The sequence below is a fragment of the Myotis daubentonii genome, chromosome 17, assembly GCF_963259705.1.
Source record: "Myotis daubentonii chromosome 17, mMyoDau2.1, whole genome shotgun sequence".
In the NCBI taxonomy this organism is placed as follows: domain Eukaryota; kingdom Metazoa; phylum Chordata; class Mammalia; order Chiroptera; family Vespertilionidae; genus Myotis; species Myotis daubentonii.
In genome coordinates this window covers 27,872,665-27,889,840 of record NC_081856.1, presented here as the reverse complement: position 1 = coordinate 27,889,840, position 17,176 = coordinate 27,872,665, and the positions used below count along the sequence as shown (strand labels likewise).

Sequence of the window (17,176 nt, the reverse complement as noted above, 5' to 3'; positions counted from 1 at the left end):
TTCCAAGCTCATTCCCTACAGGGACTGAGGTCCTTGTTTACTTACTGGCTGTCAGCTAAGGGGCCCTCTCAGCTTTTTAAGGTCACCCACATTCCTTCTCAGGTGACTCCCTTCATCTTCACACCAAGAGCAGTGAGTCAAGTTCTTCTCAAGTTTTGAATCGCTCTGACTTCCTCTTTCTACCCACTGGCCAGAGAAAACTGTTTGCTCTTAAAGTGGTTCATCTGATTAGATTGTGCCAACCAGATAATCTCCTTGCCTTAAGGGTAACTCTATAACATAACATAATCACTAGGAAGCTACCTCATGATATTTATAGGTTCCAGGGATTAAGGCATTGAATCTGGGGTCATTTCTGGAATTCTGCCTGCCACACTCTGTATGGAACTCACAGGTTGTCTTCTGTTTAGTTCCTGTAATATCAGCAGCATTAAAATGCTTTCTATAGAGGTGCTCTGTCATTTTAATAAGCATTGCTAATGTAACTCCCTTTTCTGTATCAGATTACGCCCCCAAAACTGAAGATTAGCTTCTGGATTAGTTCTTCTTGCTCTAAATATATTAATTTAGTCAATATTTATTGAGTCACACTAGGGACTAAGACATGTTCTGGGTTCTCTGATACCAGCTTGAAAATGACAAGGTCTGTTGCACATAAATAAGCCACATGTTAGTGCAGGAAATTGCACAAACTACTGTGATAAAATATGTGTTTGCTGAAGGTTTGTATGAAGGGTCATTTCCTTGCAGCTCTTACTAGGTGAGTAACCTTTGATGCGATATGATGGAGTACAAAAAACATGCATCTTGGACAGCTCAGAGGGGATTCATAGATGAGTTTCAACACATTCAACCTTTGGATATTTTTTCACTTAACATGTTAGAGCCTCAATTTATTCAACTGTTTTGTGGTGATAACCAAACATACATATGTGTTTACTGGAGGATCCTGAATAAAATAACATATAGAAGCACACAACTAGCATTTTGTAAATCTGTTTCTATTTCAGAGAAAGTCTTTATAACCTCTATCTCAATGTCAACCACAGAAGTACAGACTGAAGGTAAGGCAAACAAACAGCTATTTTTTAAAGCTCATGAAGTTCAGGGGAAGATCTTCCCCAGAAACTGCCTTACCTATTGGCCTCTCAAGCTTCCATCTGTGGGATTTTGACTAAGACTTAATGAATGGTGTTATAAAAGATAATTAGAGCATAGGTTATGGAACAATATATAGTTGTACTGTTTTGTCTTTCAGAAGCTTTCAGATTACTCACAGATAATAACCACTTAGCCTGTGATGACAATTATCTTGAAATCACAATACACCAATTAACAATCCAGGTCCCAGAAAGGGACTTAAAACCCTTGGGCTGTTCTTGTACGTCAGATATCACTCTGGAATTCCTATGTGCACTGTTGATTGGCTTATCAGGATTTTCTCCACAGGCAGATAAAAAGATCTCTTTCACACTAAATGTGTGACTGACTCCAGGATTCTGAATTAATGGGTCCTGAATCAGTAAAAGATTCATCAGTGTGTAGGCTCTTTCAAATATTTTTCACATGGGTTCTTTGTGCAACTGCAGAATTCATCCCGCTGAAGACAGGCTCTGAGTTGGGCTTAATTCTGAGAATTCTGAACTTCCTGTGTTTATAGTAAACACTGGGAATTTGAGAGGACTGGGCTCTTTGTCAATCTCATAATGAGTGACTTTGAAAAGGTGAACAGATCCAACTGTGAGATAAGGCTGGGAGAGCTGGATCATATATCCCAGTTGCCTAAACTTTGTCAATCTGTGAGCTTTAACTATAAAGATTATTCACAGTTAACCACAGTGGGAAGCTAATAGTAACTTGCTGGTCCTTGATTTCAATAGAACCTCAATTGGGGAGGGGGGTGGTGGTATCTTAGATTTCAATGCTTCCTCTTCCATCCTTAACCATATTTTAAAAAAGCACACACACAGAATTTTAAAAGCATTATATATATGACATGAGTTCTACTCTTAGTTTTAAAGGCTCCCTACAACTTCAGAGTACAGGAGACTCTCCTTACCCACAGGGGACACATTCCCAGACTCCCAGTGGATGCCTGAAACTGCAGATATACTGAACCCCATATATATATATATATATATATATATATATATATATATATATATATATATATATATATTACAGTGGGGCCTTGACTTACGAGTGTCCTGACTAATGAGTTTTTTGAGATACCAGCCGTCTCTCGGCTGATTTTTTGCATTGAGTTGATAGAGTAATTTGAGTTAACGAGCTCCTTAACGAGCTCAGTCTCGGAACAAATTAAACTCGTAAGTCAAGGCCCCACTGTATGTGGTTTTCTTTTTCTTATACATACCTACCTTTTCACCTAAAGAAATCACTTTATGGCTTTCCTTTGGCATATCCAAATCGCCAGCATCACTATTCTTGCACTTTGGAGCCATTGTTCAGTAAAATTAGGATATTTGAACAAAAGCACTGCGATACCTGGACAGTGGGTCTGAGAACCAAGATGGCTACGAAGTGACTGTTGGGTGGGAGCATGAATAGTGTGAATTCCCTGGACAAAGGGATGATTCACATCCTGCGCATGGCAGAGTGGGATGGGGAGAAATTTTATCACACTACTCAGAATAGCATGCAGCCTGAAAATTATGACTTGTTTATTTCTGAAAATTTCCATTTAATATATTCAAACCTCATTTGACCAAGATTAACTGAAACCGGGGAAAGCGAAACCTTGGCTTAGGGGGTGACTACTGTAATTCCACTGATCTCTTTTATTCTACTTAATAGAACCTCAATAACAGTTTAATGTAGAGCTGTTGAAGAAGATAGGAATATTTCCGTAATTTTTACTGCCTGGAGAAGAATGTTAATCTGCCTTTCATCTCTGCTATGGTTTTCTATAGAGGAGAAGAGTGTGTGTGTGTGTGTGTGTGTGTGTGTATTGCATATTTTTATTATGGTCAGAGGTCTAAGCAGCAAATTTATTCATGTAAGTCAGTCAGCCAATCAATATATAACTTAATTGATTTCTATATGACCTAACTTACTGATACATTTCTGAGTTTAAAATGGAAAATATAGCCCTGGCTCAGTGATTACAGCATTGGCCCTCACACCAAAGGGTCACGGGTTCAATTTCCAGTAAAAGACTTATACCTCAGTTGCAGGCATGTGTGGGAGGCAACCAATTGATGTGTCTCTCACATATCAGTGTTTCTCTCTCTCTCCCTCTCACTCTCCCCTTCCCACTCTCTCTAAAAAATCCTTGGAAAAATATCCTCAGGTGAGGATTAACCAAAAAAAAAAAATAAAGGAATATATATATATATATTAGAAACGTTAACTTTTATTATAAGCCTGAGAAGTATGTTGTCTTACTTGAGGCTGAATTTTAGAAAAAAATGCCCAGATTCTAGCAATACTTGGTTGTAGCTACCCTGTTATCAGAGATTGAATATATCAACCATGGCTTACATAGGCCAAATGCATTCCCCTTGCTTTTCTCTCATAAATTATGACCACTTCACTGATGAGTAGAGCATTTCCCCATGAATGTCAGTCCTAGCAACTATAATACAAAATGGCAAAAGTGTAAAATAATTTAGGAAGATAATGTATCACATAACAATTAAAATGCACTAGGTAATTTATCTGTGATATGACTATTTAGCTATACCACAGATTTTCAACAGAGATGTGTATGGGTAGCATATTTTCATATCTATAAAATATGGAGTGATTGAGTTCTCTAATAGACTTCACGTTACCTGCAATTATATAATTAAATTATTTTCCTTTTCAGGAAAAAAAAAGCCACAACATCACTCCTCATCCTTAAACTCTGCAATTTTTACTCTTGTGTTTTCAAACAATACCTCATAGCTTTCTATACTTTGGAGAAAAACAATGATCTATAATTATTTACAAAGTTACAACAATCGTTTAAGGTAACTATAATTACTCTTTATTTTAAGCTTAGTCATGAAAGAGCTGTGGTCTGTTTTATATTTCAGCCTTCTCTCATTCCATGGCACCAGCTATAACATGGCAATAGCTAAGTTATTAAGCTACTCATAACTTAAGATTTCAGAGTTTTCAAAATTAAAAACCAAACAAATACGCACTACACACAAATCTTATTTTAGTTTATTGGAGAAAATGGTTCTTAAAGTAGTTTACAAATTTTATATTATACCAGAGGCCCAGTGTACGAAATTTGTGCACTGCGGGGGTGGCGGGGGGAGGGGGCTGTCCCTCAGCCCAGCCTGCACCCTCCACAATCCAGGACTGCTGGCTCCCAACTGCTTGCCTGCCTGCCTGCTTGCCTGCTTTCCCCTAATCGCTTCTGCCTGCCAGCTTGATCATCCCCAAACCACTCCCCTAATAGCTTGATAGATGCCTAACTGCTCCCCTGCTGGCCCAATTGCCCCCAACTGCCCTCCCCTGCCAGCCATTTTGTGGCTGTGGGCAACACCATCTTTGAGGGTGGGGCATTCAATTAGCATATTCCCTCCTTATTGGCAGTGGGCGCTGCCATCTTTGTGATGGTGTGAGGGTCAATTAGCATACTTCCTCTTTATTAGATAGGGTGTTTAGATTGATTAAACATTCATCCACTAAAGACTGTGCACTTGATAAGTTGTTATATGTTAGTACAAATATGTTTGCGTGTTCCAATTTGAATTTTTAAAAATTTTATCTTAATTTTTAATTTTAATTTTCAACCTAACAACTTTTCAGTTACTGAGAGACACTGATAATTTAAAGCTAGATTAATAAGAACAGAAACATTAGTCTGAAACTGTGTATTATCCTCTGAAAGAAAACAAACAAAAATGATGTCTTTACGAAAGTTCCTGGGTCTTCAAAGGGCCCTTTTGTTACCATAGGGCAGGCGGTGAATCTTGCAGTTTCAAAGATGTGTGGGAGGTGGGCACATTGACTCCAGAAAGGGGGGCAATAATTGTACAGAAAGAACCTCTTTATTTACAAATGGTTGGCATTTTGTCAATCCAGGTTGAAACTAGCTTGTGAGAAGATTCAAATTTATGAGCTTATTTTTAGTGGATAACTGTCTTCCAAGCAAAATAATTTCCCCACAGGGTAAGGTGGTTTAGTGGTTTGTTCCATAGATTTAGAACTTTGAGAAATCTCCTATTTTAAAATATTTTTTATATTTATGATGTTTATAAAACAAGTTACCATATTTTTGAAGCATTTACATAAGCTTTGTTCTACTGCTTATTGTGATTGAGCATTGGGGAGAGGAGTTGCAACTGTTCCTCTCTTAACTCAGCCCAACTTCCCATTATTTATTTTTGAAAATGCCCTATGGACTCTCTAGTCATTAAATATTATTGAAACCCCATGTAAAGTAACTGGAACATTTGTATTCAGTTTCCCTATGGATTACACAGGGGTTTCCAAAATAATGCCAAATATATTTGGCTAGGATGTTTTGCAATTTGTGAGCCTAAGATTAAAACAAACCAACAAAAATTAACAGGTTTTCTTTTTTACAATATATAAACCTAGTAGACATCTGCTTTGCCAATTAAGTCACTCATAAGGAAGAGATATGGAACTAAAACCTGAAAGAATGAATCTTCTTTAAAAGCAAACCAAATACTAATCTAGCAGGTAGAATGATCACAGTCAGAGAAATCACTTGTAAAACAATATAGCATGATGAGAAAGGCCTGTGCTTGGGGTCAGGGAACTGAGGATTCGGGACTGCTCTACCTTTTGCCAGCCATGTCCCCTGACAAATTACTTGTCCTTTCTGAGTTCCACTGTTCTTCTTTTCCAAGTATAAAGCAGGAATCATGGCAATTCTCATTCATTTAATTCCATGTATTGAGGGGCTATTATGAGCCACACACTGCTGGTACCAAGGAAATAGCAATGAAGAAAATAGACCAAGGGACTCTGCCCTCATGGTGAAAGGAGGTGAAAATAAAAATAAAGCCCTAACTGGTTTGGCTCAGTGGATAGAGCGTCAGCCTGCGGACTCAAGGGTCCCAGGTTTGATTCTGGTCAAGGGCATGTACCTTGGTTGTGGGCACATCCCCAGTAGGGAGTGTGTAAGAGGCAGCTGATCAATGTTTCTTTTTCATCGATGTTTCTAACTCTATCCCTCTCCCTTCCTCTCTGTAAAATTCAATAAAATATATTTTTTTAAGAAAAAAAATTAAAATAAAATAAAAAAGAAGCATATAATAAGTAAATGCATTCATTGTATACTGAAAGATGAAAAAAAGTAAGGCTGTAGCCCTAGCTGGTTTGGCTTGGTGGATAGAGCATCTGCCTGTGGACTGAAGGGTCTCAGGTTCAATTCCGGTCAAGGGCACATGCTTGGGTTGTGGTCTCGATCCCCAGTAGGGGGCGTGCAGGAGGCAGCTGATCAATGATTCTCATCATTGATGTTTCTATCTCTCTCTCCCTCTCCCTTCCTCTCTGAAATCAATAAAAATATATTGGAAAAAAATAAGTAAGGCTGTAAGAAAAGAGAGTACTCAGGAAAGATATTGTAAGTAGTGTGGTTGGAAAGAGCCTATTACGGTAGCATTTGAACAACTGCTTTAAAGATGAGGGAGTGAGTATACCTTTCTCAGGCAAAGATATTGCAGGGAGAAAGAACATGGGTCCACTTTTTTGGCCACTCTATGCTGCTGTTCTCCAAAATAGGAACACTTTGCTCTCAAATGCAATGTCCCATTAGGATCAACTTGGAAATAAGCCTCAACAAGCCTGAACTCAAGGTTGTCCTTCCAATAGGAGATGGAGGTGGAGGCCTCTGTATGTAGGAGAGAACATGTCAGTGTTAGAAGAAAAGGTCATGGGATGTGACCAATATATCCATCATGTGCATCACAGTAGAGAAACAGGTTAGAAATACTGTTTTAGAAATGCAGAAATTGGATTTGAAATTCACAGATTGGCAATTTGCCTAATGGTTAAATCAGTCATGAGAACAGGAAAAGAAGAAACAAATCCAAAAGTTAGTAATGCTATTCTGAATGAGTGTTTAAAATTAAACAGAATCACAAACACCAGGCTCTAGTGATTCTTTTTCCAGGTTTTATCCCTCACAAATATTTTTTTTTTTTTACTGACCATAAAATCCATGATAAAAGGGACCACATATTAGAAATTCTAGTTAATTACTAAGTTGAATCTTAAATTGATTATTTCATATGCCTATATGATCTAGTCATATTTTATTTTTTGACCTGTTTTTAAAATATATATTTTTTTTATTGATTTCAGAGAGTAAGGGAGAGGAAGCGAGAGATAGAAACATCAATGATGAAAGAGAATCATTGATCTGTTGCCTCCTGAACGCCCCCTACTGGGGATCGAGCCGGCAACCCTGGCATGTGCCCTGACTGGGAATGGCACCATGACCTCTTGGTTCCTAGGTCAATGCTCAACTACTGAACCTCTATTTTTGATATGTAGAAAATGCTTATGAAATGCCCCTTGCCTTACTTATAAGCATCCAATAAACTTATTTGGCTATTTCTCCATTGGTTTAATGGGAACCTTCTATGAATCATTTTGTAAAAAAATCATTCTCAAGTCCTCTGAGTGCTTAGATACTTATATATTGGATTTTCCCAGTATGGGGAACACCTGTTTCTTTAGCAGGAAGGGCAACTCAGGGCTGCAGGAAAAGAAAAGTAGTCACTTTATTTCTTTTCTTCACTCCTTCCTGCCCAGACTAGTTCTTGAGTGGCCCATGGAGGAGCTAAGTTGAAACAACATCAGAATACATTGCAATTGTCACTGGGGAAGTGAGTGAGGGTTGACTTGCTGATTGCTCTGTTTCAGCATTCTCATAGAGCCACTCTGGTGAACAGTGAGGGTAGGTAAGCAGTGCACTTTTTGTACCTCATGTTCGTGACCTTGAGAACACAGAGAAAGGCTGCTCCACCTCTCTGACCCACGTGAATCCAGGTGTATGTGACTTTGCTTCCTGCTTCCTCACAGATTTCTCTTCCACCTGTCCCCAGGATTATTTTTCCCTCCAAAGCATAATTACTAGATCCTGTCCTTCTCAAGCTTACCCAAACTCACTTTATTGGTGGAAGCTAAATTTGAGGGCAGCTCTACTTGTGTGTACAAATATAACTGAAGCAAAAGCAAGAAGCCACATTCAATTATGTGCTGGACCATTTGTTGGCCCATGCATATAGTTCTCTGTGAACTCACACTTAACAGTTATATCTGGCCACTTTTAACAGAGGATGTGCCATAAATAGCACGCCAGCCTAGAAAACTTAGACTTCTATGAGGTACTATAGAAATTATTGGGCTGACGCCACCTCTACCCATCCATCCACCCACTCCAACTTTTGGTCTTAAACCACCATAGAAAAACCAAATTTCATCCATTGACCTGGTCTCAAGATATTACTCTAGTTTTTGCTTACTTATAATTTCAGGTTATAAGAGTTATGCATGAACGCTTTTCTTAAACTTGACAGCTACGGTTAGAAGATTTTGTCCGTACTTGCTCTAGCCAGGGACATGACATAGGGTGCTAATGCCTTAATTTCGCCTGCCAGAAAACTCATCTGATAATAATAGTTTGCTGGGAATTTGGGAGAATGACAGCTATGCACACCATAAAGAACAAATTTCCAACACTCACATATAAGAGTTAACTATATAAGAAATATAGTATAAGTTTTCTTTTCAATCCATCAGGAAATGTTTTAAAATAAAAAGCAAAGTCAAATCCAAAATCAATTTTGAGTAGCCATAGTGTGCTCTTATTTTCCTTCATTTCCTGTTTGTGTTTATACATATGCATTTGATCTTATCTGGGTGATATGTTACATATTGAGGAATTCACAAATCATTCATGGAATTTAGTCAAAACAGTGTTAAAAACGTGACCAGTGCCAAGAGTAATGAGTTGATTAACAGAATATTCAGGAAACATAACATAAAAGAGAAAGAGAGAAAACAAAGAAAAGGTAGGTTATCCTTTTTGTTTGGCTGTTTGCCTTGCTGTGGCTGTGTAGTTACAGGGGACAAGTATTTTTCTAGAGTGACATTCAACAGAAGAAAGAACATCTTTCAATTATGTCAGCAATCTTTTTTTCATAAACCTACTCATCCCTTGGCTTTGTTTATACGCATATGTGCTTGTGTTTTCTCTTTGGAACAAATTAAGCTTCGTAAGCAAGGGAAAGGAGGAAAGGAGTAACACTGCCTGTGAAGGGGCAGAGAAAGTTTAACAGAGTAGGTGATGCTTGGGTTGGATTCTAACAGATGATGCCTCCAGTTGGATAAAAATGGGAAGAGATAATCAAGGCAGAAGGACTAGGGATTGTATCGGCACAAAAAGTGAAGTTTCTGCCCTGACCTGAGAGTGTCGGCCTGCAAATTCAAGGGTCCCAGGTTCAATTCCGGTCAAGGGCATGTACCTGGGTTGCCGGCACATCCCCAGTGGGGAGTGTGCAGGAGGCAGCTGATCAATGTTCCTCTCTCATCGATGTTTCTAACTCTCTATCCCTCTCCCTTCCTCTCTGTAAAAAAATCAATAAAATATATTTTTTTAAAAAAGTGAAATTTCTAATCTTATTAAAAAAACAAAACACATGAATGGAGTCTTTAAATATGGCTTGTAACTTTGCAGTGATGAGAGGGATAACTTTCTACCTTAATTTTGATTTCACTGAAAGAAGATCCCGAAGCAAAAGTAATAGTGTACAGAGTTTATGTGACAAGTGATCCCAGGAAACACAGGTAGGGGAATATGGGAATAAATAAGGAAGGGGAAAATGTCACACACAAAAAGATGAGCTTTGTAGTCATTTATCACTGCGAACAACTGGAATTCCATCCTGTTAGGACACTTTGGAAGAATGTATAGAATATATCTTAGAGGTCGTCAAGGGCTAAACAAGCTGGGACATGAACTGACTAATTACCCTTTTGTCACTGGATAAAGCACTAGCTCGAACACTTTGGGCTTGTTTGGTGCATGGGTCAAGTATTCTGTAGCAGTGAAGAGCAGCCCTTGGTCCGAGTCACGGGGCATGTAGCAAGCAGCTTCCTGTGTTTAGAAATAAATCTAAGATGATATGAGTGGAGCACCTTACAGTTTCTGTCTAGCCTTCTTTCTTACTATCTGAATGCTCTCCTCCTACTCCTCCTGCCCTCCCCTCCCAATGCCAGCTCTCCTCATTACTTACAAATTACTCTATCAGTACTTCACTATGGACAGAGATGCAGTGATGTTTCCCTCAGCTCCCTCAACACATTGGCCTCTCCCAGGAGGAGATAGAGAAAATAAGAGTTCAATAAACTCTAAACCCCCAGCCCATATTTTGTCTTGGTTTTAAATCCTCCTACTGGATCCACTCAAAGATCTGTTGGGAGTTGAAGTAATAAAATATCTGGTGAATCTGAAACAAGTAGAATAATCTCTTTCTTTTATAGGAGACCCCAGAGACTCAGAACTTCTTTTTGATGTGGTTTTTGACAGTCCCCTTAGAACAGCCTCTGGTCAAAACACAGCAGCTCAGGTGGATGGCCTTGCAAAGAGTAAGATATTTTACACCTTTTTTTTTTTTAAAAAAATTTAATACATGGAAATGAGAATTTACATTAACTTTCAAATTCTTTTACTAGTTAAAGTGGGGTTGGAAGATCAAGGATCCCTGTCTCTCTATATCTTGAACTGGTGTTGAGGGACATATTGCTAAGAAGCTTAAGGAAGCTTCTGGCTTGTGGTTATTTTAAGGCACTGTCATCTCAAATACATATCAAGCTGACAATTTATTACTGAAGTAGACAGAGATTTGGAGATCTGAGTTCAAGTAACAAGTTCACTTCATCTTCTACAAGGCAAGTTATTTATCTGTCAATGGGAATAAAGGTAACACACAAGTTAGTTGAAAACACAAGATGAAGTGTTTTATGTGCATGTGAGAATGTGTGTGCATGTGCTTACACACATTTTACTAGTTCTACCTTTAATGCAAGCACTAACTTTGTTTACTTTAAGTGATTTAACCTCACAGCTATTGAATCTGCAAAATGGATTGAATTAGATCAGTGGTTCTTACTTAGCACAACGGAACATGTGTCATTGTCTAAAGACAGTTTTGTTAGCCACAACTGGACAGGGGTGTGCTATTGGTATGAAGTGGATAGTAGTCAGAGATGTTGTTAAACATCCTACAATGCATAGGCCAACACCACCCCCGCAAAATAAAAAGTTGACTTATTCAGGTCAAGATGTCAATAGTACCGAGAGAGACAAATCCTGGATTTGATGATTATTGAAAATGTGTATCAATACTAAGACTTCCCCCCTCCCCTGAGATGTTATTGCATCAATAAAGTAAAAATATGTGTTGAATACAAATGGTTTCCCATTACAGTTGAAGGAAATCTAAAATCTTGGCAACAACCTAAAAAGCTCTATGTGATCTGGCCCTGGCCTGCTTCTCTGGCCTCGTCTCAAGCTACTCTCATCTGCGCTCTCTGGTTTGGCTCTGCTGGCCCTCCTGCTGTTCCTGCAACACCGCAAACTCCCCAGGGACTTGGATATTTACTAAGCTACAAATCTTCTCCCCAGTTGTCTGCTTGTCTAACGTTCTCATTTTATTCACATCTCTGCTCAGATCTCACTTTATCTGAGAGACATTCTCTGAACACCTGATTTGAAATGCCACCACACTTCATGTTTATCTCCTTACATTTTGGTCACTTTATTTTTGTTTACAGTTTCATCCCTGGTGCCTGGTATAGAGAAGAGATTCAAGAAACTTGTGTCAAATGAATAAGTCACTTGGGGATCCTTTGTCAGACATCTTTTAAATGGTCCATACTATTCTAATACTTTTTTACTTTTAAATATTGGTTTTAATTTTGTTGATTATAACATGGGAGATGACAGACATTTTACTACAAGTAAAATGTAAAGGTAAAAAGAGCTTGTGAGGATTAAAAAGATTGTAGATTTTCTTCTCATGGAGAAAAAAGGAACAGTTCTTTTTACAGTTTTCATATCTGCAAGGATAAAGATGTTTTCATTGGGGAGAAAGAAATTTATAGGAACAGGCTAAAGTTTGTGTTTGTTAGGGGGATCTGTGATTGACAGAAAGATGGTTTTCTGTTCATTTATTTTGTTTGCTTGATTTGGTTTTGGTGTGTCTCAGTGTAAGTTTCTTTATCTCCCCTCTCTGCTTTCTGGCATAGTACATAGGTGCCCCTGGCTCCTACTGAGGGCAGGGCAAGTTCTGCCTGTGTTAAGTTCTTGTCTCTAAGACAAGGGTTTGACAAGATTTATGAATTTAACAATCTTCCAAAGGAGTATGATTTATTTGGTGTTTTATTTGCCTGGTTTATTTACTTGAGCACACTAAGAGCTGTTGATTAATACATGAAGAATTCCTCAGAGTCTGGTTAATAAAATAGTACTAAATTATACTAAAACTAAGAAAGCAACACTTTTTTCTAAGTTTTATTGAGAGTTAATTGATATCTGTCATTGTATAAACTTAAGTTGTACAGAACAATGGTTTGACCTACACATATTGTGAAAGGATTATTGCAGTAAGTTTAGTTAACAACTGTCGTCTCATAAAGATACCATAAAAGAGAAAAAGAAAAAAGGGAAAACAGTTTTCCTCATGATAAGACCTCTTAAGCTTTACTCTCTGAACAACTTTTATATATATCATACAGCAGTGGTAGCTGTTGTCATCATGTTGTACATTACCTCCTTAGTACTAGTTTGTTTTGTAACTAGAATTTTGTATCTACTTGACCAGCTTCCTCCAATTTCCCCTCCCCACATCTCACCTCCACATACCTCAGATAACCACAAGTCTGATTCTTTTTCTGTTTTAACAAATTTTTAAATATTCTCTATCTGGATATTTTGCATATATTCTAGGGTTATGCTGTTAAATTTTATAAACCAGAAATGTCTAATTGTCTTTATCAGCATGCCTACAGATATGAAGAACCCATAATTATCCAGTTTATTTCTCCAGATTGAGCCTGGCCTACATATAACTGCAGGAATATCTTTTTTATTTTGAGACCTCCTAGCTTGTCTATGTTCCTGGCTTGGCAGAAAGAGACATTAATTAACTTCCTATAAAACTTCCTTTAAACTCAACAATAAGAAAATGAACAACTTGATTTAAAAATGAGCGAAGCGGGGAGGAGAAAGTGGAGAAGAGGTTGCCAAAGAACTTATATACATATATGCATAGCCCATGGACACAGACAATAACGCAGTGGAGGGTGGGAGTAGGTTGGAGGGGGCCAGTGGAGAGGAGGAAGGGGACATCTGTAATACTTTCAACAATAAAGATAAATTTTTTAAAAAATTAAAAAATAATGGGCAAAAGATCTGAAGAGATACTTCACTAAAGAAGATGTATAGATGGCAAGTAAGTACATGAAAAGATTCTTCGCATTATATATCATCAAGGAATTACAAATTCAAACAATAATGGGATGCCACACACCTATTAGAATGGCCCAAATCCAGAACACTGGCAGCACCAAATGCTACGGAGGATGTGGAGCAGCAGGAATTCTCATTCATTTCTGGTGGGAATGCAAAACGGTGCAGCCACTTTGGAAGATAGTTTGACACTTTCTTACGAAGGTAAACAAGCTCTTAAATCACGCTCTCCAGCAATTGCCCTCTCTAGTATTTAATCAAGTGAGTTAAAAGGCCATGTCCACATGAAACCTACACACAAATGCTTATAGCAGCTTTACTCATAATTGCCAAAATAAGGAAGCAACCAAGATGCCCTTCAGTAGATGAATGCATAAATAAACTGTTACATCCAGACAATGAAATATTACTCAGCAATTAAAAGGAAATGAGCTTTCAAGCCATGCAAAGACATAGAGGAAATGTAAGTGCATATTATGAAGTGAAAGAAACCAATCTGAAAAGGATATACATGCTATACAATTCCAATTATATGACAATTTGGGGAAAGCAGAAGTATGGAGACAGTAAAAAGATCAGTGATTGCTGGGGGTTAGGGGAAAGTGAAGAGGTGACTTTTAGACAAAATACAGAGGACTTTTTATAATGGTAGATATATGTCAGAATACATACAGAGAATGTACAATACCAAGAGAGTATCCTAATGTAAACTATGGATTTTGTGTGATAATAATGTGTAGGTTCATTGATTGTATACCATCCCAGTGTGGAATGTTGATGGGGGTGGGTAGCTCTGGGTATGTGGGGTCAAGGGTCTATGACAACACTGTAAGTTCCACTCAATTTTGCTGTATCTGCTCTAAAAAGAAGGTCAATTTAAACAGTTATACATTAAAAAAAAAAAAAGAAAGGTGTAGAAATGGTGTTTTTCTTCCTCCCCCGCTAGGCACAGCATTTGGGAGAGAAGAGCTACCGCCCATTGCAAAGTAATGCAAAAGGAATTTGGCAAACAAAAAGACATAAGGAAAAACAGGTTCTGGTAAACACTCCAATTAAATGATAAATATGGTCTCTTGAAGCAGTATGTTTTCACTGAGGTGGTCTGGTAATTGATTAAAAGACTTAATTTTGAATGTTTTCTTAAATATCAAGCCAATACCCCAAGGTATTTTCAGTTTTCCTCCATTCACATGCCAGATTATAGAGCATATTTTAAATGGGGGCTGAAGACTGAGCTGCTTGATTTTTTACAGCCACTGAGAAACAGGATTTCTGCAAGGATGAATTACTTTCTGGCTAACTTTTCCCCACAGGCTTAGAGTAATGACTTGCACATAGTAGGGATACAACTAGTGATTTAAAAAAAAATGTAATACAAATTTATTCTGTGACCTTTCCCTTATTGAAGAATTTTTTAAAATAGAGAAAATACATCAAGATTGCATGAAAAAGAAATACCTAGTAATATCCATTTGATGCTAGATATTATTTTTGTTTTCATTTCAAACATCATTTTTGAAAAAGTAACATAAAAATTACAAAAAGTGCTACATACTTCATATGTCCTATGTCTCATCAATTTTAATCCAACTGTCAGTTTTATTCTCAACTATATATGTTAATATTTGCTCCTGTTCTTGAATGGGAAGAGTATTTGTCCATTTTCTGTTTCTTAGCAGTGATGTTTCTCTTTTCTCTAATTCTTCAAGAAAATGCTTCATGCTGAATTTAAATAATAATCATGGGTCTAGTTCCAAAAGTGGTGGGCAATTATAGATCTATCTAACTTTGAGAGCCTGAAATATGAGTCCATCCAAGAGCTCAGCTCATTTTCCATAAGGAGAGTGTGTGGATACCCAAACTGGCAACTTGGGGTGACCGTGGAAGCTCCCTGCTACTTTATTCTGTCTACTGCCAAAACACTGAACTGGCTCTGATGTCCACACAAGCTTTTGCAGCAAGCTGTAGTCCAATTTTGTCAGCTTCAGCCTCCAATGTTTTACTGTATCAAACATATAATCCTGCCATTTATCTACTGTCCCAAGAATTTCAAACTATCTCCAGGAAAAATGGCCCAAATCATTGTGGGGAAAAAAAAAATCAGACCCAAGAAATCTAATAAATGAACCAAGCTAGCCTTTTCTGCACCATGCCCTAGAAGCACATGTGTTATTTCATGGCCCAGGAGGAAAGAAACGAGATAAATACCAGTAGAGTTACAGTATTTAAAAGCCCAGGGAAGATAAACATATCCCTTTGGAAGCATAAAATATTTATATTTGAAGAATCAATCACATGAATAACCCAACTGATCTCAGAGATCCCTGGGATAGCTTTACTATAGTCAATTAGATGGTAAACCCTCTCTTTACCAGTCAGGTATCAGGCATCTTTCTCAGTTGGCATATCATTTTTAAGTTCTTCAATCTATTATCAGTGGGGTGTTCTCTGTGTCCCCACCTGTTGCCTATATCTTTTTCTCCCCTACAAGCTCAAGTATGGAAGGGATTTGGGCTTGATTACCATTAATAATATCAACACCAAACACAATATCTGCAAATAATAGATGCTCAGTAAATATAATGAAGAAAAAAAAACGCGTGAGTAAGCACAATTGTTTCTTTCTTTTTTAAAAATATATTTTTATTGATTTCAGAGAGGCAGGGAGAAGGAGAGAAAGGTAGACATCAATGATGAGAGAGAATCATTGATTGGCTGCCTCCTGCACACCCCATCCTGGGGATTGAGCCCGCAATCTGAGCATATGCCCTTGACCGGAATTGAATCTGGGACTCTTCAGTCCGCAGGCTGATGCTCTATCCACTGAGCAGAACCAGCTAGGGCCACAACTGTTTCTTGAACATCCATTAGAGCACTTTGGTGTTATCAATAAGCCTTGAACTAGAAATAAAACACTTAGGTTCAAGGCCCAATTCTATCCATTTTCATTATCTATCCTTTCATAAATCTGGAAAGCTCTGAGACTCAATTTTCCTATCTGAACAATGATCAGAAATCAATCTGACCTGCCATTCCAAGACTTAAGGAACTCTATCAAGATAATGTAAATGAAGGCACTCCGAGTTTTAACCTGCTATATAAATACATGATCAGCCATGGCATGTCACCCTGACATTGATCAGAGAAATGATTTGTAAAGTGAGCGGAGAGTGTAAGACATTGGAGAATGTTTAATTTACCAGAATTCTCAGGGGACTATGACACATAGTTGGAAGAAACATTTGATAAACTACTGGTGAGTAAGACCCTTACCACTTCTACCCCAAGAGACATGCTCCCCTTTCAAATGATGTTCAGTGGAAGTCTTCTCTAAGAAGGTCTCTGCTTAATTGAAGACCTTTTGAATACAGAGTGGGACAGAAGTATAAAACCAGAGATGCAGTGCTTGAGGCACAACACATGAATTATTTCCAACAACTTTTCCTGGAAATTAATCAAGGGACAGAATTTTATTTCATTAAATTGAAAATTTGAGATGATGCCTGCCTACCAATGACACCAAATTAAAAGCCTGGCTGAGATGTAGAAGTATTATAATCCAGCCTCATGTATAATTATGTCAGAACCATATTGGACTTTATCGGGCCTAAAAAAAAAAATCTGGTCTATGTTCCATAAAGTCAGAATACATTAATGTAGGTGGGACCAAGATCAATCTCTTTAGCCAAAAAAATTAATCTCACA

At 37.8% G+C, this 17,176-nt stretch overlaps 1 pseudogene; it reads right to left on the bottom strand.

The window, feature by feature from the left end:
• Window positions 1–15,036: 15,036 nt before the first annotated feature.
• Window positions 15,037–16,765, bottom strand: LOC132220130 (metalloendopeptidase OMA1, mitochondrial-like; annotated as a pseudogene).
• Window positions 16,766–17,176: the final 411 nt, after the last annotated feature.